Source organism: Narcine bancroftii, chromosome 11, assembly GCF_036971445.1.
Source record: "Narcine bancroftii isolate sNarBan1 chromosome 11, sNarBan1.hap1, whole genome shotgun sequence".
Taxonomy (NCBI): domain Eukaryota; kingdom Metazoa; phylum Chordata; class Chondrichthyes; order Torpediniformes; family Narcinidae; genus Narcine; species Narcine bancroftii.
This window is the reverse complement of record NC_091479.1, coordinates 58,262,926-58,287,288: the sequence shown is the minus strand read 5'-3', so window position 1 is coordinate 58,287,288 and position 24,363 is coordinate 58,262,926. Positions and strand designations below refer to the sequence as shown.

Here is a 24,363-nt window from a genome sequence, read left to right as displayed (position 1 = left end):
ACAGACTGAAGCCTTCCCATGTGGATTCCACTGCATCCATTCAATGCCCCCACCCAGACATCATGGGCGATCTCCAAAGGCACACGCAACTGGTGTTTTAATTTCCGGCAACAATTCTCGGGGGGTGCTTTCGTGGCTGAGTAGCAATGCGAACTGTCACTGGCATGGTTCTGCGGGTATGCTGAACCATAATAGACATCTGCCTTCTCACCTAATGGACTGCACACGAGAGATACCGAGTACCGAAGAACGACATATTGAAGGTGCAGGACACTCACAAGGCTTAATTTAAACCTGCCGGTCCCGTGAATCAGCAGCAATCTCATAGTGATGTCCCACCTTGTCCTGTGGAACCCAGCACACAGTGTATAAAAGAAGCCTGTAGACCCAGAATAAATCAGTCTTGAGTTGACTACTCTGGTGTGTGTTTGTATTTCTTTAGTAGCTCTACCGTAGTAACTGCTACAAATCCACCCAAAAAGGCCTCACTTTGGAACATGACCAAGTCGATTGTAAGAAAGTTCCCATCTCCTTGGATAAGTGTGATTTTATTTAATTTCTGTGGCGTGAGATATAACTGATGCAAAAGAATTGTGTTGTACTAATCTATATCTTACATTCATTTTGTTTGTCATACTGTCCTTACATAAATCAGACCAGATTTGCTCATCAATACTCACATTTAAGTCTGATTCCCATCTCTGTCTAGATTTATGAATCCCCTTTTTAGGGGCTCCCGTTTGAAGTAAGAAATACATCGCCAAAGTGAATTTATGTGTTTGTCTTTTGAACCTGAGTCTCCACGTCACGACACTTTGATAAAAATATTGTTGGCCCCAATTTGTACCTTGTGTATGCACTTAATTGAAAAAAACAGAAGATTGAGTTTTTAAAGATTCCATATTTAATTTTTAATTGTTCAAATGACACAAATCCCCCTGCTCATAGCAATTCTCAATATAACTGATCGCTCTACATGTCTCTAAAATGTTATTACTCATTGTAAAAGGGATAAGCCTCTTTTGAATTAGAGACACCCTTTTGTTCCAATCTCATAATGTATTTTATACCAAATATTAATTACATGTTTTAACAAGCGGTTTCTTTCTCACCAGATATTAATTTAACTTCCCATTTACATATAAAATTTCCTGCGATTCTCTCTCCTACTTTTTCTAGTTCTATTTTCAACTACGCCACTCGGTAATAACTTTTTAATACTTGGGAGCTGTAAACCTTCTAATTCATATTTCTATGTAAATTTTTCTATGGAAACTCTGGACATCTTACCCTTCCAAAGAAAGCTGAACATTTTGATTTCTAATCTTATACTTATTATATTTGCTTTGTGCATCTGTATTAGTAATTATTACATATTGGCTATTAATGTCTATTGTAATAATTAAAGGCTGGAACGTGAAGGTTAAAATCTTGTGGTTTTGATTCTTAGTTAATTTTGTACCTGTCTCTTTAAGAGAGCTATTGTTTGTAGTGTAACCATAGTGACTATAATGTAATATCCACCCCAGCTAAATGCTTGCTCTTCTTCCACAAAATGTGAAGGAAGCGTGAGCACGAGAAATTCTTCTTTAAATTTTTATATCTCAATGTATCATTGTGTTTATAGCAAGCATTCTTTAGTTATTGCTTTTGTTATGACAACTTTTAAGTAATTAGAGTCTAAAGGACCATCTTTTTGCAGTAAATGCTTTGTTATTCACTGTTATGAAAGTCTTGTGCCAAAGCTATGCAAAATGTTTATCTGTTCTATCAATGAATTAAAACTACATAAATTAACAGCCAGAGTTTGATTTATTAAAGAGATTGAAATTTGGGATATTGCATCTTACGCTTTGAAAGATGATACTTTGAAATTAGGAAATATTAGAATAAGGAAAGTGTCATCTACATGTACTGTGCTATAATGTGCTACATTCTTTTGCCAAGGGTAGGGGGATTTCAATAACCGGGGGCCACAGGTTTAAGATGGAGGTAGGGGGATGGTTTAACAGAAACCTGAGGGTTAACTTTATTTTCACACAGAAGGTAGTGGGTGTATGGAACGGGGTGCTGAAAGAGGTGGTTGAGGCAAGCATTATTGCAATGATTCAGAAAAAAATTGTTTATATCCATGGATAGGAGAGGTTTTGAGGGGAATGATCCTAACACAGGCGTGTGGGATTTGTGCAGGTGCATTTCAGACAGTGTGAGGAAGTTTGTCTGAAGGGTCTGTTTCACTGCTGTATGACTCTAACCAGAGGATGTGGTCTGAGAATAGGTGGGCCACCTCATTAGAATGAGAATCAGAATTTATGTCATGAACAAGTCAAGAATTTGGTTATTTTTTGAAGCATCACAGTGCTTTTGAAGCATCACAGTTACTAGAGCGCATCGGATGTCCCCCAAAGTTCCTCAACATGATTATCCAACTGCACGAAAACCAACAAGGTCGGGTCAGATACAGCAATGAGCTCTCTGAACCCTTCTCCATTAACAATGGCGTGAAGCAAGGCTGTGTTCTCGCACCAACCCTCTTTTCAATCTTCTTCAGCATGATGCTGAACCAAGCCATGAAAGACCCCAACAATGAAGACGCTGTTTACATCCGGTACCGCACGGATGGCAGTCTCTTCAATCTGAGGCGCCTGCAAGCTCACACCAAGACACAAGAGAAACTTGTCCGTGAACTACTCTTTGCAGATGATGCCGCTTTAGTTGCCCATTCAGAGCCAGCTCTTCAGCGCTTGACGTCCTGCTTTGCGGAAACTGCCAAAATGTTTGGCTTGGAAGTCAGCTTGAAGAAAACTGAGGTCCTCCATCAGCCAGCTCCCCACCATGACTACCAGCCCCCCCACATCTCCATCGGGCACACAAAACTCAAAACGGTCAACCAGTTTACCTATCTCGGCTGCACCATTTCATCAGATGCAAGGATCGACAATGAGATAGACAACAGACTCGCCAAGGCAAATAGCGCCTTTGGAAGACTACACAAAAGAGTCTGGAAAAACAACCAACTGAAAAACCTCACAAAGATAAGCGTATACAGAGCCGTTGTCATACCCACACTCCTGTTCGGCTCCGAATCATGGGTCCTCTACCGGCACCACCTACGGCTCCTAGAACGCTTCCACCAGCGTTGTCTCCGCTCCATCCTCAACATCCATTGGAGCGCTTACACCCCTAACGTCGAAGTACTCGAGATGGCAGAGGTCGATAGCATCGAGTCCACGCTGCTGAAGATCCAGCTGCGCTGGATGGGTCACGTCTCCAGAATGGAGGACCATCGCCTTCCCAAGATCGTATTATATGGTGAGCTCTCCACTGGCCACCGTGACAGAGGTGCACCAAAGAAAAGGTACAAGGACTGCCTAAAGAAATCTCTTGGTGCCTGCCACATTGACCACCGCCAGTGGGCTGATAACGCCTCAAACCGTGCATCTTGGCGCCTCACAGTTTGGCGGGCAGCAACCTCCTTTGAAGAAGACCGCAGAGCCCACCTCACTGACAAAAGGCAAAGGAGGAAAAACCCAACACCCAACCCCAACCAACCAATTTTCCCTTGCAACCGCTGCAATCGTGTCTGCCTGTCCCGCATCGGACTTGTCAGCCACAAACGAGCCTGCAGCTGACGTGGACTTTTTACCCCCTCCATAAATCTTCGTCCGCAAAGCCAAGCCAAAGAAGACAGTGCAAATATTCACATAAACCACCAAATAAAAATAAATTAAAAGAATGCACAAGAAGTCAAAGTAACGGAGTGTCTTTGGTTCATTGATCATTCAGGAATCTGATGGCAGCTTGAAAGAAGCTGTTCTTGTGCCACTGAGTGCTCGTCTTCAGGCTCCTTTTCTCAATGGTAGCAGAGAGTAGAGTGCATGGCCTTTATGGTGGGGGTCCTTGAGTATAGAGGTTGCTTTCTTAAGTCTCCGCCTCTTGTGGGTGTCTTTGATGGAGAGAAGTCTGGTGCCCATGATGTTGCAGGCCAAGTTAACAATCTTCTAGAATTTTTTTCTTGTCCTGAGCATTGGTTCCTATGTACCAGACAGTGATACACCAGCAGAATGTCTGCTAGAGACCTGATCATTCCAACTTGTCCCTGGCAGATCATACCCCTCCCCTAACAGTACCAAAGTAACAAATTCTAAATTGGAGGAAGGCAAATTTTGAGGAAATGACAAAGAATCCAGGAAGAGAGAATTGGGATATGTTGTTTTCTGGCAAGGATATGTTAAATAAATGGATGGCCTTCAAAGGCAAACTTTTGAGAGTGCCAAATTTTCATGAAAGTGTTGTACTTTTTACTTAATTTGTAAGTAGTTTTCTCCTGGGGAATACAACTTTGCACTTCTGCGTTCTAACATGCAATGCTCAAGCCGGAGTAGAACTTCCAGGTAACCACTAGGCACTTCCTGGCCATTGCCAATGCAAACATTACTAATTGGATTTGAAATCTGGACAGGTTTATTTTAAGTCTCGTGTCCATTATGTTTCCAACAGGAGTAACTCTGGGTCCTGTGGGAATTTTTTATCTATTTTTCCCAGAGCTTGGCCCAGGTCCACCCAGAAACATCTCACCTTGGTACGTGTCCAGGTTGCATGCACAAAGGTCCCTATCCCAGTGCCACATCTGAAGCATTGGTCTGATAATTCAGATTTATTCAATTTTTGCAGCATCGGGTACAGCTGGTTTAGGAAATTGTACCTGACTCCCACCTCTGCCTTGATTTAGGTTTAGGTTTAGGTTTAGGCCCTTCCACTCGGAGCAAGAAATATATTGCCAAGATTAATTTCTTTGTGTTCCCTCTTCGAATCAGGGTCTCCATGTCACTGCACACTGGTTGGGCCATAGCTGGACCCAATCAGTCCTGTTGCAAAGATCTTATCTATGAAACATTTTATTTGATAAATCATACTTATTTCTAAGTTGTTAAAATGACATGAGCTGCCCCCACTCCTAACGGTCCTCTACACACCTGATGCCATTATGACGCTAAGTGTCCAAGATCTTGTTACCCACTGTCAATGGTATTAATCTACTTGAATGTTGGGAATGTAACAGAGTATATACATATATGTTTTTGAGAGATAAATTGGGAAAGGTTTGTTACATACAAATGCTTTAAAACAGATCTTTTTTGAAATACTGGAGCTCTAATGCTAGAGATATCGGCTCCACAGCTTTTGCAAGAGCTTTGAAGAGTGCTCGAGACTTCACTAATGGATTGTTGTTTTCAAAAGGCAACAGATGAAAGATCTTGTTGGAGCCGCAGATTGATTGTCAGGAAGAGAAGTTGTTGTTCTGAGATGGTCATGTGGTTTTGCAAGCAGAGAGAATCAAACAGGCTTTCTCTCAGAGAGAAAGAGACGGAGAGAGAAAGAGAAAGACTGAAGTGTTTCAGTCAGCAACAGCAGCTGGGACTGGAACAGGACAAGCTGGCAAGCTTGTGGAAAGCCCCAGTTGGAAAAGGCCAGGTCAAAGTCCTTGTGGTTCATGCAAGAAGAGAGTACTGGCTGTCTGTTTCACTTGGAATAAGTGAAACAAAAAAAAACTCTGTGTTCACCTGAAAGAAAGAGGTTATCATCTGGAGAACCCTGAAGGAGCAAGTTACATCAGCAAGACACTGAAGTGGCTGAAAGAAGTACATCAGTTATGGATGTTCTGGAACAACAAATCTCTCTCTGAACCTTCCAGAGTGGTACCAGTTACCTTTCAAGCACCAATGCCTGGCGAACTTTATAAATATTAAATTCTGTGCACTGCAAGAAGTGAGATTGAACGGTGAACCAAAGAACGTTTCTGAACTTACACACACATTTAAGTTAGGTTAGTTAAGTTAAGTTAAAGTGTGATTCTGTTTTCATGTTTCAAGATGTTAAAAGCAACTTTTGTTTAAGTAACCATTTGTCTTGGTGAATATCTATTGCTGCTGGGTTTTGGGGACCTCCTGGGCCCATAATAGGACCATTGCTGTATGTTGTCAATATTAATGATCTGGATGATAATGTGATAAATTGTATCAGCACGTTTGCTGATGACACAAAGATGGGAGGTATTGTGGACAGCAAGGAAGATTTTCAAAGCTCGCAGAGGGATTTGGACCAACTGGGAGAATGGGCTAAAAATGGCCAATGTAGTTTAATGCAGACAAGTGTGAGCTGATGCATTTTGGAAGGGCAAACCAAAGTCGAAGATATACAGTAAATGATAATGTACTGAGGAGTGCGGAGAAACAAAGGAATCTGGGAATACAGATATATTGTTCCCTGAAGGTGTTGTTGCAGGTGGGCAGAGTTGTAAAGAAAGCTTTTGGTATCTTAACCTTTATAAATCAAAGTATTGAGTATAGGAGTTGGGGTGTTATGTTGAAGTAGTTTAAGACATTGGTGAAGCCAAATTTGAAATATTGTGTGCAGTTCAAGGCATGAAACTACAGGAAGGATAAGAAGATTGAAAGAGTGCAAAGATTTACTAGGATGTTGCTGGGTCTTCAGGAGTTGTGTTACAGGGAAAGATTAAATAGGTTAGGACTTTATTCCTTTGAGTGAAGAAGAATGAGGGGAGATTTCATAGAGGTTACCAATATTATGAGGGGCATAAACAGAGTGGATGCAAGTAGACTTCTTCCACTTAGATTGGGGGAGATAAAGGTGAGAGGTCATAGTTTTAAGCTGAAAGGGGAAAAAGTTTAGGGAGAGCATCAGGGGAAAGTTCTTCACACAGAGTGGTGGGAGTGTTGAATGAGCTGCCTGCCATCTGATGTGGTGAATGCGGGCTCAATCTTAAGTTTTAAGAATAAATTGGATAGATACATGTGTGGGAGAGGTCTGAAAGGTTATGGAATGGGAGCAGGTCAATGGGACTAGCGGAATAACAGACTTGAATGGCCTGTTTTTGGTGCTGCAGCATTCTATGGTTCTAGTATATTTATTGTTATGCGGAACAGTATTCAGTGGTGACTGCCAATTCCCTTTCCCTCTCCTAACAGTTATCTTCTTCTTGGGTCTGTTTCCTTATGACTTCATTCACCCACTTTGCCTCCCGAATGATCTGGAGTTCATCTAGTTCCCTAACATTCCATAAGGAACTGTAGCTGGATGCACCTCTTACAGGTACAGTCATCAGGAACCCTCATGTTGCTCCAGATTTCCCATATCCTACGACTAGAGCATCCACTTGTCTCGCTGCCATGTTGACTACTTATTCTAAAACAACCGGACATAACCTTCCCTGTACTCATAGCACATGTTCAGCCTCTGCTCCCTGAAGCCACTCAGGCCAAGGCACTACTACCACCACCAGAGCCAAGCCAGGCCTCTCCCCCACGCCAGTCCACTCCACACCGCGGCTGCTCCACACCATGCTGCTCCACTTGAGCTTCCTTTCTTTTTATTGGCTGGTGGTTCTTGCTCAGCTTCAATTTAAACTTGTCTGGAACAAATCACAGCTCCAAACATTCACCAGTCACTATAAGGACACAGACCTTTAAAATAGCTAGAATTTTAAAAAAAATCAAATGCACAAATCTAAAATACAGACAGAAAATACTGGAACAATCAGGTCAGTTTGTACCTTCTGAATACTTCCCCCATTCCCTTGGTTGAGTTTTGTTGTACAAATCCAGGCACAGCCACAGAACTGTACCAGTCAGACACACTGACATTTACTGACTGTGTGACCTAAACATCCTTGTTAAGGTCACAATAATCCAACTACCCCACCCCCCCAACCCGATCTCTCCTGTTAGGGCACACTGATTCAACCACACAATGCTGGATGACAAGGCATTGTAATGCAAGAACCCAAACCCAAATAAACTCAGCACTGCTCTGCAGGGACACCGTTGACAGCAATAATCCTGAATAACCACTGCACTGCAATGTCACATCCCACATAGTCCATACTCAGCCCAGTATGATCAGAGCACTGCACCAGCCACCCACACAATGGAGGGACACAGACCTGTACGACCCAGCTCGGGACACATGGACACTTCCCAGTACAGCTTCTGAGAGATGAGTAAAACTAATATGAAAATATGAAAGATGAAGAAAACTAGTATTACACATATGTGTAATGAATAAAGCCAGTATGAATAGGATAAGAATAGATAATAGATAATAGAATGTAGGAAGTAAAGTTAGTCTGAATAAGATAAGGGTCTTCTAACCTTTTAGACAGAATCAGCAAGTTCCACATATGTAATTAGTAAAAGCCTTCAGAGCCAGCTCTTCAGCGCTTGACGTCCTGCTTTGCGGAAACTGCCAAAATGTTTGGCCTGGAAGTCAGCCTGAAGAAAACTGAGGTCCTCCATCAGCCAGCTCCCCACCATGACTACCAGCCCCCCCACATCTCCATCGGGCACAGAAAACTCAAAACGGTCAACCAGTTTACCTATCTCGGCTGCACTATTTCATCAGATGCAAGGATCGACAATGAGATAGACAATAGACTCGCCAAGGCAAATAGCGCCTTTGGAAGACTACACAAAAGAGTCTGGAAAAACAACCAACTGAAAAACCTCACAAAGATAAGCGTATACAGAGCCATTGTCATACCCACACTCCTGTTCGGCTCCGAATCATGGGTCCTCTACCGGCATCACCTACGGCTCCTAGAACGCTTCCACCAGCGTTGTCTCCGCTCCATCCTCAACATCCATTGGAGCGCTTTCATCCCTAACGTCGAAGTACTCGAGATGGCAGAGGTCGACAGCATCGAGTCCACGCTGCTGAAGATCCAGCTGCGCTGGGTGGGTCACGTCTCCAGAATGGAGGACCATCGCCTTCCCAAGATCGTGTTATATGGCGAGCTCTCCACTGGCCACCATGACAGAGGTGCACCAAAGAAAAGGTACAAGGACTGCCTAAAGAAATCTCTTGGTGCCTGCCACATTGACCACCGCCAGTGGGCTGATATCGCCTCAAACCGTGCATCTTGGCGCCTTACAGTTTGGCGGGCAGCAACCTCCTTTGAAGAAGACTGCAGAGCCCACCTCACTGACAAAAGGCAAAGGAGGAAAAACCCAACACCCAACCCCAACCAACCAATTTTCCCCTGCAGCCGCTGCAACCGTGTCTGCCTGTCCCGCATCGGACTTGTCAGCCACAAACGAGCCTGCAGCTGACGTGGACTTTTACCCCCCTCCATAAATCTTCGTCCGCGAAGCCAAGCCAAAGAAGAAGACAGAATTAGCAAGTTCTGCATATAAGAAGTTAATAAGCCCTGAGGGTCGGGAAGTTGTGAATAAGGACAAAGGCAGGTTTGTGAATAAAGACAATAAGGACAATGACATGATGGGACACAGACAGGATACCCCCTGGTCCTCCAAGTTCATAGAAACAGCACATAGGCAGACAGGATTGCCTAATGCCAAACTCATCCAGGAGACAGAAGAATGTAAGGGGGAGGGTATTTCTATACTGAAATAAACTGTATGAAAGTTGGGTGAGCCCCAGCGTATGTGTGTATTCCCAGGGTAAGGGGAAAGCACCCAACTTTGCATTGTTGTATAATAAATGTTCTTTGTTCTCAATTTTTGTCTCCAGCAAATTCTTTGAAGGTACTGCTGTTTCTCACAAATGAGGATTCGTCCGGGATCCCACTCCCTCCACTGACAGAGTGCCTGATGACGAGGGTAGGTGCACCCCAGCTGATTCAGCTGGACTCACGGACGGCGGGTGACTGGTCAGTGGATGAAGCGAGTGATATCCAAGAAGAGGCACTGAGAACAAATGACGGGAGGACGTTAAGGAAGCGTGCTAGGAATAGCTACTGGATCCCAGTAAGAGGAATTTTACTTACCTGTTAGTATGGGAGGTGTGAGTAGCAAGGGAAATAGTCCTAAGGAAGGACGGGACAATCAGATAACTAAGCAAAGTCCGTTAGGATTAATGCTATCTGATTGGGGTGTGGGGAAAACCCGTGGGAAAGACAAACAGACCATGGTCGGGTATTGCTGTCTGGAATGGGTTAAAAAAAACCCTGATAAAAGGGAATTCGGTATATTGGCCAAAGTTCGGATCCGATGAGGACTGGATGTGTCAGGCATTGAACATCTGGCTCTATCAAAACCAGAGATAATATTGAGAGCAGAAAATATGCAGCGTGCTGGCTCAGTGGATCGGTTGATCAACTGGTTTTGAATGAAAAGGAATGTAAGGACAAGGATGAGGAACCTTTTGTCCCTGAAGCACAAGGATGGGATGTGTTACATTCCCTTCCTCCACCTTATGCTCCTCCTATGCCGGCTCCTATCTTTCCCCTCTCTCCTATGCTCTACCCTTCTTCACCTTCCACTCCTCCCCCACAGCTAAAGAAAGGAGAAGAAAGTAGGGGTGGTATGATGACCTGTTCACAAAGTTCTAGATTACCATCTCAATTGACAAGAGAGGGAGGAGACTTTGATTCAAAACAGTGTGAGACCCTCCGGGAGGGAAGGGCAGAACCCTTTGATTCATTTCCTGGACAGCAGGAATCTAGACATTATAAAGGAGAGGATAAGCCAGAAATTAACTGGATGAGACCTTTACGGGAAGTTCCCATGGGAGGGGGTCTCGGTTTTGTAAATGTGCCCCTGACTACGACGGAGGTGCGTAATTTTAAGAGAGAATGCCCAATAAACAGAAAGGAAAGACTAAGATTTTGATGCAGGCAGTCAAGGAAGTCGTGGAGGGACAGCAAGGAAAGGGTAGGGGCTGTGTGCCAGCTCCTGGACATTGGGAGGAGCTCCGGGAGTGGGAGAGTAGAGACCAGGGCAGGGGCAAGGGTAGAGGGGATTCCGGGGACGACAACTGTTCCCGGGACCTCGTGGTAATCCCGGTAGGAATTGGGAAACAGGAGCATTAGTTTGCTACCATTGTAAAAGGAGGGACATTTTAAGAGAGAATGCCCAATGCAAGGCAGGGAGACGCGATCTTACGCACTGATGTGTTGGAATATAGGGGTTAATTAATCATAGAAAATATGTAGAATATATTCTTATGTACTATTCAGTTTGTATACATGAATCCAGTACTATGTAACAATTTAATATTTACCTCATGGTGAAGGGAAAGAGTAATGTAAGGGGCAGCCACAGTATGTAGCAAAGTTGGCTGATTCCAGTAGGTTTAGAATTGCCTGCTCCCAAAATACAAAAGAAAGGATATGTATGAAACAATTTAGTAGGAATGTTAAGGCAAAAGGAGGTGTTGATTAGCATAAACAAAAAGAATCTGACAGAGACTGTCAGAAACAAAGAGAATGGAATAAGTAAGAAGCTGAAGCTAAGACAGAAGGAGGTGTTGAGTAGAACAGAAGGATATGGCCAGATGAGAACAAAGAAATAATTAGAAATATCTGGGGTATGAATTGATTTCTGATCAAAACAGCAGGATATTCTGACCTTGAGGATGAAGATGGGAGCTCTGCACCCCAGATAACTGCAGAGCAGGAAATTACCTGTGATAAATCTTATGCAAAAAATCTAGCAAAGAAAGCCAACTTTTGTTCTGTATGATAATGAAATCTAGCAAAGGAAGCCAACTTTTGTTCTGTATGATAAGGTTGAGCTATATAAACTGTAGAGACTGGACAGTAGAGTCTTGGGGAACAGCTCACTGTGCAGGTGACGTATGAACTAACGACTGAACCAGAGCTCTGTTCAGCTTTATTCTTATGCTGTGTAATAAATTGATTCTCCTATCACTTCATTTAATGAACACGCTGGACTCAGACCACACATAGACTAAATTAAGGGTAGGGTAAAGCCAGAGTCTGACAGATGGAAGCAGATTATGAATAGGGAGGGTCACGGTTCTCAGTCAATACACACCGTGGGGCTGCACGGAGAACCATTGGTAAATTTAAGCATAGGACCCCACAGTGACAAGATGACCTTTTTAGTAGATTCTGGGGCAGCCCGGTCTAGTATTTTACAACCAGCCGAGGGTGTTAAGATAGAGGGGACAGTGATGATTTCGGGAGTAGGAGGAAGAGATTTTACAGTCCCTGTATTAAGGGATGTAAGAATACAAATGGGAGAAAAGATAATAGCAGAGGATATTTAACTAGTTCCCCAAGCTGGAGTTTGTTTGTTAGGACGAGATTTACAGGACCAATTGGCTATCGGCACCAGACCACAGGAATCGGGTATCGGGGTTCAATTGTATGTATTAAGCGAGGAAGATCGGGAACTAATAAATCCTGGAGTATGGGCAGAAAGAGGCAATAGAGGAGTGTTAGATATTCCTCCCCTGCAAGTTACTTTAAAAGATCCTGAGCAAGTAATTAGACGAAATCAGTACCCAATTCCTATGGCTGGCCGAAAGGGGCTGCAGCCTGTAATTGACCAGTTGGTGAAAGATGGTATACTCGAACCTTGTATGTCACCTTTTAATTCCCCAATTTTACCTGTCCAAAATCCAGACAGTACCTATCGATTAGTGCAGGACTTGAGGGAGCTGAACAAAATTATTCTTACCCGTCACCCGGTTGTACCTAATCCCTATACAATAATGGGTAAAATCGATCCACATAGTAAATGGTTTAGTGTGATTGACCTCAAAGATGCTTTTTGGACCTGTCCGTTAGCAACAGAGAGCAGAGACATGTTTGCCTTTGAATGGGAAAATCCTTTTACTGGACGCAAGAATCAATACCGGTGGACGGTCCTTCCCCAGGGCTTTACAGAATCACCAAATTTATTCGGCCAGGTCTTAGAACAAATACTAGATGAGGCTCCTCAGAGAGAGAATTGCCAGTTGATACAATATGTTGATGATTTGTTAATCACGGAAAAAAGAATGAATTAGTTAAACAGTATACTGTTGAACTTTTGAATTTTCTGAGAATAAGGGTCTCAGGGTGAGCGAATCCAAATTACAATTTGTTCAATCAGAAGTTAAATACTTAGGTCATCTGGTAAGTCAGGGAACTAGGAAAATAAGTCCAGAGAGGATACGTGGTATTCTACAGATCCTACCTCCAAAGAATGCCCAAGAACTTAGGAAATTCCTTGGTTTAGTGGGATACTGTAGAATCTGGATTTAAAATTATTCCAGCATGGTCAGATTTCTCTATGATAAACTCACGATTCTAGGGGGCGAAGCTGTTGTCTGGACAGAGGAAGAGATTAAAGATTTTAACTTGGTGAAACAGCGCCTTATTAGTGCTTTACCCGACCTAAATAAGCCATTTGACCTATATACCAATGCGAAAGGAGGTGTAGCCACCGGAGTACTAACACAAGAGAGGGCAGGCTGTAGACAGCCAGTTGCTTTTCTGTCAAAAGTTTTAGACCCTGTTTGTCGTGGTTGGCCAGATTGTGTGCAAGCCATCGCAGCCACTGCTATTTTAGTTGAGGAAGGACGAAAGATTACGTTTGGTACCCCGATGATAGTTCACACCCCTCACACAGTCCACAATATTCTCTTACAACGTGCCGGAAGGTGGCTTACAGATTCTAGAATTTTAAAATATGAAGCGATCCTAATGGATAGAGATGATTTGACCTTGATTACGAATAAAGAACACAATCCAGCAGCTTTCTTGGTTTCTCCAAATTCTGACAATACCATGAATGAGTTAGAGCATGCATGTTTAGAGGTAATAGATTTACAGACCAAAGTTAGAGAGGATTTAAGCGATGAGCCTTTACAGGAGGGTGAAAGATGGTTTATTGATGGATCTTCCCATTGCATTGATGGTACTCGCTATAGCGGGTATAGTGTAGTGGATGGGAAGGAAGGAGTAGTGATTGAAGCCAGTCGCCTTCCCGGTCATTGGTCAGCACAATCTTGTGAATTGTATGCCCTCTGTAGAGCTCTCAGGGTCTAGAGAACAAGGTGGGCACAATCTACACAGACTCAAAGTACGCTTTTGGTGTAGTGCACACCTTTGGGAAGATTTGGAAAGAGCGGGGAATGATAACTGGAAAAGGACAAAAGTTGATCCATGAAAACTTAATTGTCCAATCTCTAGATGCTCTTACATTACCTGAGGAAATAGCTGTAGTTCATGTACGAAGCCATCAAAGTGGTGACAGTCCTGAAGCAGAGGGGAACAGACAGGGGAACAGCTGCCAAACAGGCTGCGCTCACAGAGAAAATAGACATGCAGCTGTTACTGCCCACCCCTGGAGTATCCTATTCATTCTATTAAACCTGGTGATTGGGTATATGTAAAAATATGGCAAGATCACCAACTAAAACCTGTCTGGGATGACCCCTATTGTGTACTTTTGATTACAGACACTGCCGTGCGAACGAAAGAAAAGGGATGGAGCCACATCCAACAAATTAAATGAGCTGCTGAACCACAGACTAACGACATTGATAATCTACCCTCCACCTGGCGTGCAGTCCTTCATCCTTCTGATCTGAAAGTTACGCTATGCTGAGAAAAAGTGCTGTAATGTTGTTTTTACCATTTGCTGTTTTGTTTACTTGTTGGTTCCCAATTTTTGGGAAATCACCAAATTGCTCACAATGTATTAAGTCCTCCTGGAATAGGGGCAGCAGAGGTGACAATTATTTACCTTTAGAATATAGACAGGGCACAGATATAAAGTATAGTCATAGTGGGGTATGGGTTAATATAGGATCCCAACATGGACCAGGGGAACAGAACGGCTCTGGAGGAGTAGATTTGATTTGTATTTTGGCCTCTACAGGTATTAAAAAGAGGAGTTTTAAAGGGATAGCACAAAGAAGATGGTGGGACAATGACAGACAGAATGTTAGTCAGGATTGTACATGTAGCAGAGATAGAGTGAATACATATGCTAATGTTCACAGACAGGCTGCAACTCACAGGTTAAGTGACAAGAAACACCCCTCCCCAACTTGGTCTCCTGTAAATCATCCTTTGGGTCACACAGACATTCGGAATGTTAAGAACCACCACTGTAAGGGGAGTTCCAGTTGTAAACCGCCTGGCTCTCGATTACTCGTTGGCTGCTGAAGGCAACGTTTGTGAAAGACTGGTTAATGACAATGCTCACAACGGTCAGGCGGTTAAAGACACTTCTTCAGGAGTTCGAAAATCTTCCCATGCCCAGGTTCAGACTTGGCAACCTTGGTCCGGTGTGGGATGGACTAGACTTTTTATTGGTAACTGGAGTCTGATACCCACAGCCCTTATAGCAGCTGGACTCGCTATTCTGGCCATTATGGTACTCCCCTGCCTAAAGACTTGTGTGCAGTATTTAATTCAACGGACCCCTCGGCAGAACACTATAACCCAAAGGATGTATGTTTCCCAAATTCTGTCTGATGATGCTGAGACTGCAGTTCGTTTACTGACTCGCTGGGAAAAAGACCAAGTTTACAAGTAATACATTACAGTTGAGAATTCACGAAGCGCAGCTAAAAGAAAAGTGAGGATTGTGAGAGATGAGTAAAACTAATATGAAAATATGAAAGATGAATAAAACTAGTATGGATATATGTAATGATAAAGCCAGTATGAATAGGATAAGGATAGATAATAGAATGTAGGAAGTAAAGTTAGTCTGACTAAGATAAGGGTCTTCTAGCCTTTTAGACAGAATCAGCAAGTTCCGCATATGTAATTAGTAAAAGGCTTAGACAGAATTTGCAAGTTCTGCATATAAGAAGTTAGTAAGCCCTGAGAGTCAGGAAGGTGTGAATAAGGACAATGACATGATGGGACACGACAGGATACCCCCTAGTCCTCCAAGTTCATAGAAACAGCACGTAGGCAGACAGGATTGCCTAATGCCAAACTCATCCAGGAGGCAGAAGAATGTAAGGTGTTAGGTAAAAACATCATGAGCTGGGAATGTAGAAGGAGTCACCCAGTGCTGGGCCGTAACAAGATGCAGTTGTGACCTTGTACTCTCAAGATAAGAGTGGGGATGACAAATTGATGTGCAGGAAACTAGCAGAGAAGGATAGCAACAGTTTATTCATTGGACAATGTCATGGTATGATAATTTACTAAGTACGTATCCTAAGGTATATAAAAAACACCACTTGCTAATAACGGCAGAATGCGCCTTCTCCAACTAACACTGTTAATTGCAAGTGTTACAATCCAGCAATAAAGAACAAAGAACCTTGATTTCGACTCAGTCTGGTGTTTGACTCACTCATTCATGAACAAAGCAGACCTAACAAAGGGGAGGGTATTTCTATACTGAAATAAACTGTATAAAAGTTGGGTGAGCCCCAGTGTATGTGTGTATTCCCAGGGTAAGGGGAAAGCACCCAACTTTGCATTGTTGTATAATAAATGTTCTTTGTTCTCAAATTTTGTCTCGAGCAAATTCTGTGAAGGTACTTCTGTTTCTCACAAGCTCCAGTCCTGCACTGCAAGGAGATGGACAAGTAGAGACTAACCATAGTCCTGCAGAGACACAGACTCGTCTAACATTAGCAGGGTGGAGGGACAGTTGAATCTCTTGAATGTTCTACCTGAGTGGTTTGTGGAGAACAGATCACAGGAGGTACTTGAAGAGAAGGATGGTCATTTTTTTGAATGACTGGGGAATTCTGAGGTGTGTGAAGCTGGCTCAGAAGAGGAGGTCAGGCATGGGGAAGATCAGCATTGACTCCACTGAATAATGGGGCAGGTCTGAAGGAGATGGGGTAAACTCCTGGTTCTGTGGTGATGCACAGACGCAGGATGGCATCAGTAACACTTTGGTGATGTGTTGAATTGGTCAATATCAGGAAAGATGACCGACAGCTTGGTCAATGTGGGAGGGTGCAAGAGTCATTCAGTGAGGGCTCCAGCAGCCAGAGCTACTGCAGGCAGGGATAGAGTCTCATCATGAGGTTTGTACAGCAGAGAAACAGGCCCTTCTGACCATCATGTCTGTGCTGACTATAACCGATACACACCAATCCCACCTGGCTCCATTGATATCATGTTCCTCGATGCCCTGCTCATTCAAGAACTGGAGTCAGAGTGGAAAGGCTTTGACTCAATGAATAGGTGGTGGTGCAGGAGTTGAAGTAAGAAAGGGCTACCGTATTTGAGGAATAAAAAGGATTCAGCAGGTAGGCACAGGCTAGGGCAGGTTTTAAATATCATGTTTTTTAAGTTTTTGACAGTGAGAATGGCAGTCAAGACATGGGAAGGCTGCTCTTGCAGCATGTGTGTCATCAGGAAACCCAGCAGTATCCCTGATGACTTCATCTGAGAGAAGTGCATCCAGCTTCAGCTCCTGACCAGCCAAGTTAAGGAATTGGATCATTTGGGAGATAGAGGGGTGATAGGAGTTTCAGGGACACCTATGAGATAGGAGGGTAGATGAGTGACAGTCAACAGATGGGACCATTTTGGATACTGCTGAAGGGAAGGGACGACTTACCAGGGACAAGCCATGGCAGTCAGCTCCAGCCCTGTGGCTAAGAAGGGAAGGGAGGAGAAGAGGTGAGCTGTAGTGATAGGGGATTCCACAGTTAGAATAAGAGATAAGAGGTTCTGTGGAACAGATTGAGTATCCCAGATGGGATGTTGTCTCCCTGATGCCAGGGTCCATGAATATCTCAGATCAAATTCATGGCATTCTCAGGAGGGAGGGTGAGCAGCCAGATGTTGTGGTCCATAGCAATCAATGATGTGGTTAGGAAGGGTGAGGAGGTCCTGCAAGGAGAGTACAGGGAGTTAGGCACCAGGTTGAAGGACAGGAGCTCCAGAGTAGTGATCTCACAATTTCTATCCAGGTCACGTGCTAATGAGGTTAGAAATGGGAGGATAAAACAGCTCAACACATGGCTAAAGACCTGGCGCAGGAGGGAGGACTTTTCAGGTTTATGGATCATTGGTCTCTCTCCCAGGGAAAGTGGGGCCTGTTCTGACAAGTCTGTTTGCATCTGAACTGGAAAGGGACTAATATCCTTGCAGGAAGGTTTGCTAAGTCAGTTCCAGTGGGTTTAAACTAGATTTGCAGGGAAATGGAAACCAGAGTGGCAGAACAGATGGAGGAGGGAATAGATGATGTGAAAATTGTGTGCACTTTTAGAAGTCAACAGGTTGTATGAGGTGGAAATGTTCTTGGATCCATCTATTTCAATGCAAGGAGTATTGGAGGAAAGGCAGAAGGACTTAGAGTGTGGATTAAAGAACAGAATTATGACACTGTGGCCACTAGTGAAAATTGGTTGCAGGAGGGGCAGGACTGGCAGCTCAATGTTCTGGACTTCCATTGCTTTAGATACGATGGAACCTGGGTGGGAAATGAAAGGGGGAGGAGTTGCATTACTCATCAGGGAATATTACAGCTGTGCTCAAACAGAACAGACCAGAGGACTCATCTACTGAGGCTAAATTGGTAGTGTTGAGGAATGGGAACCACTCATGGGGTTGCATTATAGACCACCCAATAGTCAGCGAAAATTAGAGGGGCAAAGCTGTAGCGAACAGTTGCAGGAAACAGAACGTTGCGATAGTAGGAGATTTTAACTTTCGACATATTGACTGGGACTCCCACACTGTAAAAGGACTGGATGGCTTGGAGTTTGTCAAATATGTTCAAGAAAGTTTATCAATATATAGAGATACCAACTAGAGATGAACAGGACAGGTGACAGAAGTAAGTGTAGGGGAATATTTTGGGTCCAGTGATCATAATGCCATTAGTTTCAAGTTAATTATGGAGAGGGATAGGACTGGGCCTCGGGTTGGGATTCTAAATTGGAGAAAGACCAACTTTAAGGAAATGAGAAAGGATCTAGAATGCGTGGATTGGGATAAGTTGTTTTCAGGCAAGGATGTGCGAAGTAAGTCGATGGGCTTTAAAGGTGAACTTTTGAGAGCACAGGGCTTGTATGTTCCTGTCAGGTTAGCAGGCATAGGAAACCTTGGTTGTCAAGGCAAGTTGTGGATTTGGTTTGGAAGGAGAGAGAGGTGTATAGTAGGTATAGGCAACATGGAGCAAATGAAGTACTTGAGGAGTATTAAAAAATGCAAGAAAAACTTCAAAAAAAATCAAGGTTAAAATAAGACATGAGGTTGCCTTGGCAGACAATATGAAGAAAAATCTTAAGGGTTTCTACAGGTATATTAAAAGCAAAAGGATTGTGCAGGACAAAGTTGGTCACCTTGAAGATCAGAGTGGTTGGCTTATATGGAGCCAAAAGAGATCGGGGATTATAACCATATAACAATTACAGTAAGAAAACAGGCCATCTCAACCCCTCTACACCGTACTGCTTTAAGTGATCTCACTTACCTGCTCCCCGCCCATAACTCTCCAATCCCCTCACATCCATGCACTTATCCTTTCTTAAATGATAAAATTGACCCTGCTGCAACTACCTCTTCTGGAAGGTCATTCCACTTAGCCACCACTCTGAGTGAAGAAGCTCCCTCTCTTGTTACTTCTAAATGTTTGCCCCCTAACCCTCAACTTATGACCCCTTGTTCCAATCTCACCTACCCTCAAGGGGAAGAGCCTATTCACATCTACTCTATCTATCACCCTCATCATTATAAATACCTCAACTATCTACACTCCAATGTATAAAACCCAGTCTAATCAATCATAATTTTTTTTTAATTGTCAGTATTCATTCAGGAAATGGGCTCAGAGTCGTGGGAAGTTAGGAAAATAAGCAGAGTGGTCATGGAACTAAGACAGATTAGAGGAGGAAGTGCAAATAAGGGTGGATAAATTCCTAAAGTCTGATACATATCACCTTAGACTAGTGTGGAAATTGCAGGGGCAATTTACATGGGGCAAGTTCCACGACTTGCATCATAAGGTAAAGTTATCATTACCGAGATCGTGTCTGGTAACTCTAGGCAGCGACTTCACATCACAACCTACATTGTGATTTGGAACATGCACAGGTTGCCGTTGCTCGCTTTCCCTCTTCAATCTCTCTCTCCCTCCCCAGCGACACCAATCTGCGCATGTGTTACAAATCACCATTTTTTTTTAAAAACAGCGATGTTTTCTTGATGTCACTACAAGATGAGCACCAAAATGATGATGTTTAGGTGTATTTGGCTAATTTTTTTCAAGTTTTTCGAGGAGGTTAGCAGGAAAGTTGATGAAGGAAAGGCTGTGGATGTTGTCTACAGGGACTTTGGGTAAAGGTCCCACATGGAAGATTAGTCAGGAAGGTTCAGTCGATAGGTATTCATGGTGAAGCAGTGAACTGGATTTGACAGTGGCTGGATGGAAGAATCCAGAGAGTAGTGGTGGATGATTGCTTCTCAGACTGAGGCCTGTGGACTTACAGTGTGTCTCGGATGATTGTTGTTTGTCATCTATATCAATGATCTGGATGATAATGAGGTAAATTGGATCAGCAAATTTGCAGACATTAAAATTGGAGGCATTGGGGGTGTGCCACGTGATGACGCAGACCAAGACTTGAATTCTCTGCTCTCTCCGAAAAAGTTTTTAAAAAGAGTTAAGAAGCCTGAACTGACTGAAAGAAAATAGTAGAGGAAGCTGTGGTGATATGTGTACTGACAATAACCACAACAGCAGTGTGAGTATAAGGCAGCTTTAATAAACTAATATATACACTAAGAGGTCTTGTCTCTCAGCAAGACAGTCCTGGAAGGGTAGACATAGCTCTCGACTGCTTTATTTACAAGGACACCGGCATGACCCCTGGAGATCTAGTGGTGTAATTACATATCACCACAGATGCCATTTGAAGATCTTCAGAACAATAAACAATGCCTCCTACGAAAGATAAACCAACTGTTACTTTTCAAGACATGAACAAGAAAAACAAGCTGATTAAGAAGAGGCCTACCTTGAAGAAGGATCCTGGAGCTCTCCTGAAGGCAGGTACCTGTTGGGACAGACCTGAAGCTGGAGAGACCTTGGCCATTGCTGTACAAGGTCTCCCCCGACAATGGCCAACTGCCAAAAGTGAAGAAGTGATACTGCGCATGAGTGAGGAGTCACACATGCACAGAGCACAAAAAAAGAGGATTTTTTTAAAAAAGCACAAGACGCTTCCAGCTCCAGTGATCAAAAAGAGGAGCAGGAAGAAGATGTATGTTGAACACAGAGTTTTGACCAAAAAACTGGAAAAATAAAGGAATCTTACATATCTACAACTGAAATAAAGAAGTATATGGATGTTTTCCAGTAAACGTTGTTACAGTTAACAATGGAAGTTAAAAAGTGTAATGAGGGTATAATTGAAAATAAGGGTTCTACGAAGAAGGTGGAGACAATGCTGTCTCAAATGGAACAAAAATTTGAAGTGTTAGATGCAAAAATTAAAGGTAATTAATTTTAAATTCAGCATATTAAAGAGCAAATGAAGAAGATTCAAGCTGAGGCAGCTGTAACTAAAGAACAATTAACTCAAAAAATTAATATGTTAGAAAATGTAGTAGAATAGATAATATAAAAATTGTTGGACTTAAGGAAAGTGACAAAGGGCAAGATATGAAGAGATTTTTACAACGTTGGATTCAGCAAACTTTGGGGGTAACTGAATTTCAAGGAGGTATTGAGATTGAAAGAGCTCATCAAGCATTACGATCAAAGCCACAACCAGATCAGAAGCTACGTTCGATTATAGTCAAGTTGCTTCGATATGAAGTGAGGGAGAAGATTTTGGAGCTGGCTGCGAATCAAGCGAAGGAGAGACAATTGCCATTGATTTACAATGATAATAAGATTTTCTTTTACCTTGATATAAGTTTTGATTTGTTGAAAAAAAGAATTGAATGCTGTTAAAAATGTGTTATGAAAAAAAGGTTACACTTTTGCTTTAAGGTACCCAGCAGTGTTAAAAGTTTTTGTTCCTAAGGGTAAAAATAGATTTTTTACAGAACCTGATGAAAAAATGTTTGCAGATTCTTGCCTGAGAAAATGAGACAAGAACTGGGAGATATTTGAAGTAAGAGAGGAAGTAGAAAGATTGTAGTTGGGGATAATATAATGAAATGATGCAAGTTTTAAGAGGAGAGGGAACATTAGAGAGGACAGTTTCTACCCGATAGATCTATATTAAAAAAAATGAATTGATCTTTGTAAGTTTTGAGTAGATTTGAGGATAGTAAAATTTTGGGAGAGTTAAGTGAGGGTATGAGCCTGGCCTCTGCAGAATCTAGTGGGCGGGTGTGGTTTGCGATCGCAACTCCTATAGATCAAGGGTATAAAGACGTAATAACGTACTGTTACGAGTCCAAATGACTCCAAAACCCAGCAGCAATAGTTATTCACTACAACACAGGGTTACTTAAACAAAAGTTGTTTATTATTAACTTTAAACACGAAAATATAATCAAATTTTAACTTATTACTTAATTTCCCCCCCCCCCTCCCCACGGCACCCCTAACACTAAGTGCAGGTGTGTGTAATGTATATTTAAGATTAGAAAAGTTCTTTGGATCACAGTCCAGTCTCACTGGTTGCAGGCAATTCTTGGTTAGCATTAACAAAGTTCACCAGGCTTTGGTGTTTAACAGGTAAATGCTTACCACTCAGGAGGGTTCTTGCTGGTTTTCAGCGAGAGATTCCTTTTCCAGGACATCCACAACTGATTCCTTCTCAATCAATCTTGCTGACAAAACTCCAGATAATCTTCTTTCTTTCAGATCATCTTTCACACATCAGTCTTCTCCTTTGACCAGGCAGCCTTCCAAAGTTTGCCAGCTTGTCCTTCTGGAATTGTTTTATGTGTCTCTCCTCTCTGTTTCACACCCTCCCTCTCTGAGAGCAAAACTGTTCTCTGCCTGCAAAGATCACATGTTCTCTCAGGCAAGCTGTATTTGTTGCAACTTTGTTGCATTTTTCTGCAAAAGTCCTGCAAAAATTCTGTTTTAAAATGTGTGTGTGCAACCTGCTCTAACAATTCCTCCTAAACCACCTCTAAATACTCTGTCACACCTTCTCCCTTTAAAGAGAATTTTAATTCTTGAGTTAAAATTCAGTTATAACTAAATTACTAAATAGATAACAATGCACAATATATATCATAAGGTAATTCAAAATTGAAAGTATTTTTATACACGATCAATTTTAACAATTTGACAATCAGCAATAACACTACACCTCTGACATGGCTAATTTGCAGATCATATTCTTTAATATCAAACTCCAGTTTAACAATCTTCTGTTCTTGTTCTTCATTTTATTCAAAAACATCAGAGGATTGTGGTCAGTGAATATAACAATTGGTTCCTGAGAAGTACTGAGGTTCTGCAGAGCAAACAGGACAGGCATCTGACACAATAGTAACAAAGGTACTTCCCTTTGGTTTCTGCTGAGACAATGACTTCTTTACATCTTTAGGAACTATTGAAGTATCCTTAATATTTCCAAATCCTGCTACAGTAATAACATGCACATACCCATTCCAAAAATTGTAGAACATCCTCAAAAGTGGAATCCCTTCCAGGAAAAATCTTAAGCTTGGCATCTTTGGTTCTTCATAAATCCTTCAGCTTCTAAGACAACTTATTTACAATAATCAACCAATTAGCAAGAAAATTCACAAATTGCAAATGTGTACAACTTCCATTTGCATTACAACACTCTCTCAGAAAGAGTGCATATGCTTGTAAAGTGTCCTCTGATTTTATTGCTGACCAAGAAAGAATCTTCTCCATGTGGACCCTTGTGATTTTATGTTCATCGCCATAATGATAATGTAATAGACATTTTGCCTTTTTAAAACTTTGTTCTGGATTTAAATATTGGCAATTTTGACTAACTTCTTCACCTGTCCATATAACCATCTATAGCACAGAAACAGCCAGTACGGCCCTACTAATCTGTGCCGAACATCATCTCCCATCTAGTCCCACTAACCCGCATTCGGCCCATAACCCTCCACACCTCTCCCGTCAATATACCTATTCAACTTTCCCTTGAATATTAACATTGATCTCACTTCTAACCATCTCTGCAGGAAGTTCATTCTGTTATGAACCCAAAGGACCCCAAAACCCAGCAGCAATATTCACCACGACAAATGGTTACTTAAATAAAAGTTGTTTTCAATGATCTTTAAACATGAAAACAGAATCAAACTTTAACTTATCACTATTAACTTAATTAACCCAAATTAATCCCCTTCTAATTCTAAGCACATGTGTATGTAATGTGTGTGTAAATTTAAGAAAAGTTCTTTGGTTCACAGTTCAATTTCACTTCTCATTCTTCCAAGTTCACTGGTTGCAGGCAATTCTTATACTGTGCACAGAATTTAACATGTATGAAGTTCACCAGGCTTTGGTGCTTGAAAGACAAATGGTTACCGCTCAAGAAGGTTCTTGTAGGTTTGCAGAGAGAGATGTGTTGTTCCAGGAATTCCACAACTGAGGTACCACCATTAGTCACCTCAATGTCTTGCTGATGAAACTTGCCCCATCAGGGTTCTCCAGATGATAACCTCTTTCTTTCAGGCTATCACAGAGTTCCTTT

General features: G+C 42.3%; 1 long non-coding RNA gene across 1 annotated transcript in view; it reads right to left on the bottom strand.

Moving 5' to 3' along the window:
* The window catches only part of LOC138745784 (uncharacterized), a 104,145-nt gene extending 81,538 nt beyond the window's left edge, over positions 1-22,607 (bottom strand). Inside the window, exon 1 of the long non-coding RNA XR_011346508.1 lies at positions 22,416-22,607. This is a non-coding gene — a long non-coding RNA (uncharacterized lncRNA). The remainder of the gene's footprint in view (positions 1-22,415) is intronic.
* Between the last annotated feature and the right edge of the window lie 1,756 nt (positions 22,608-24,363).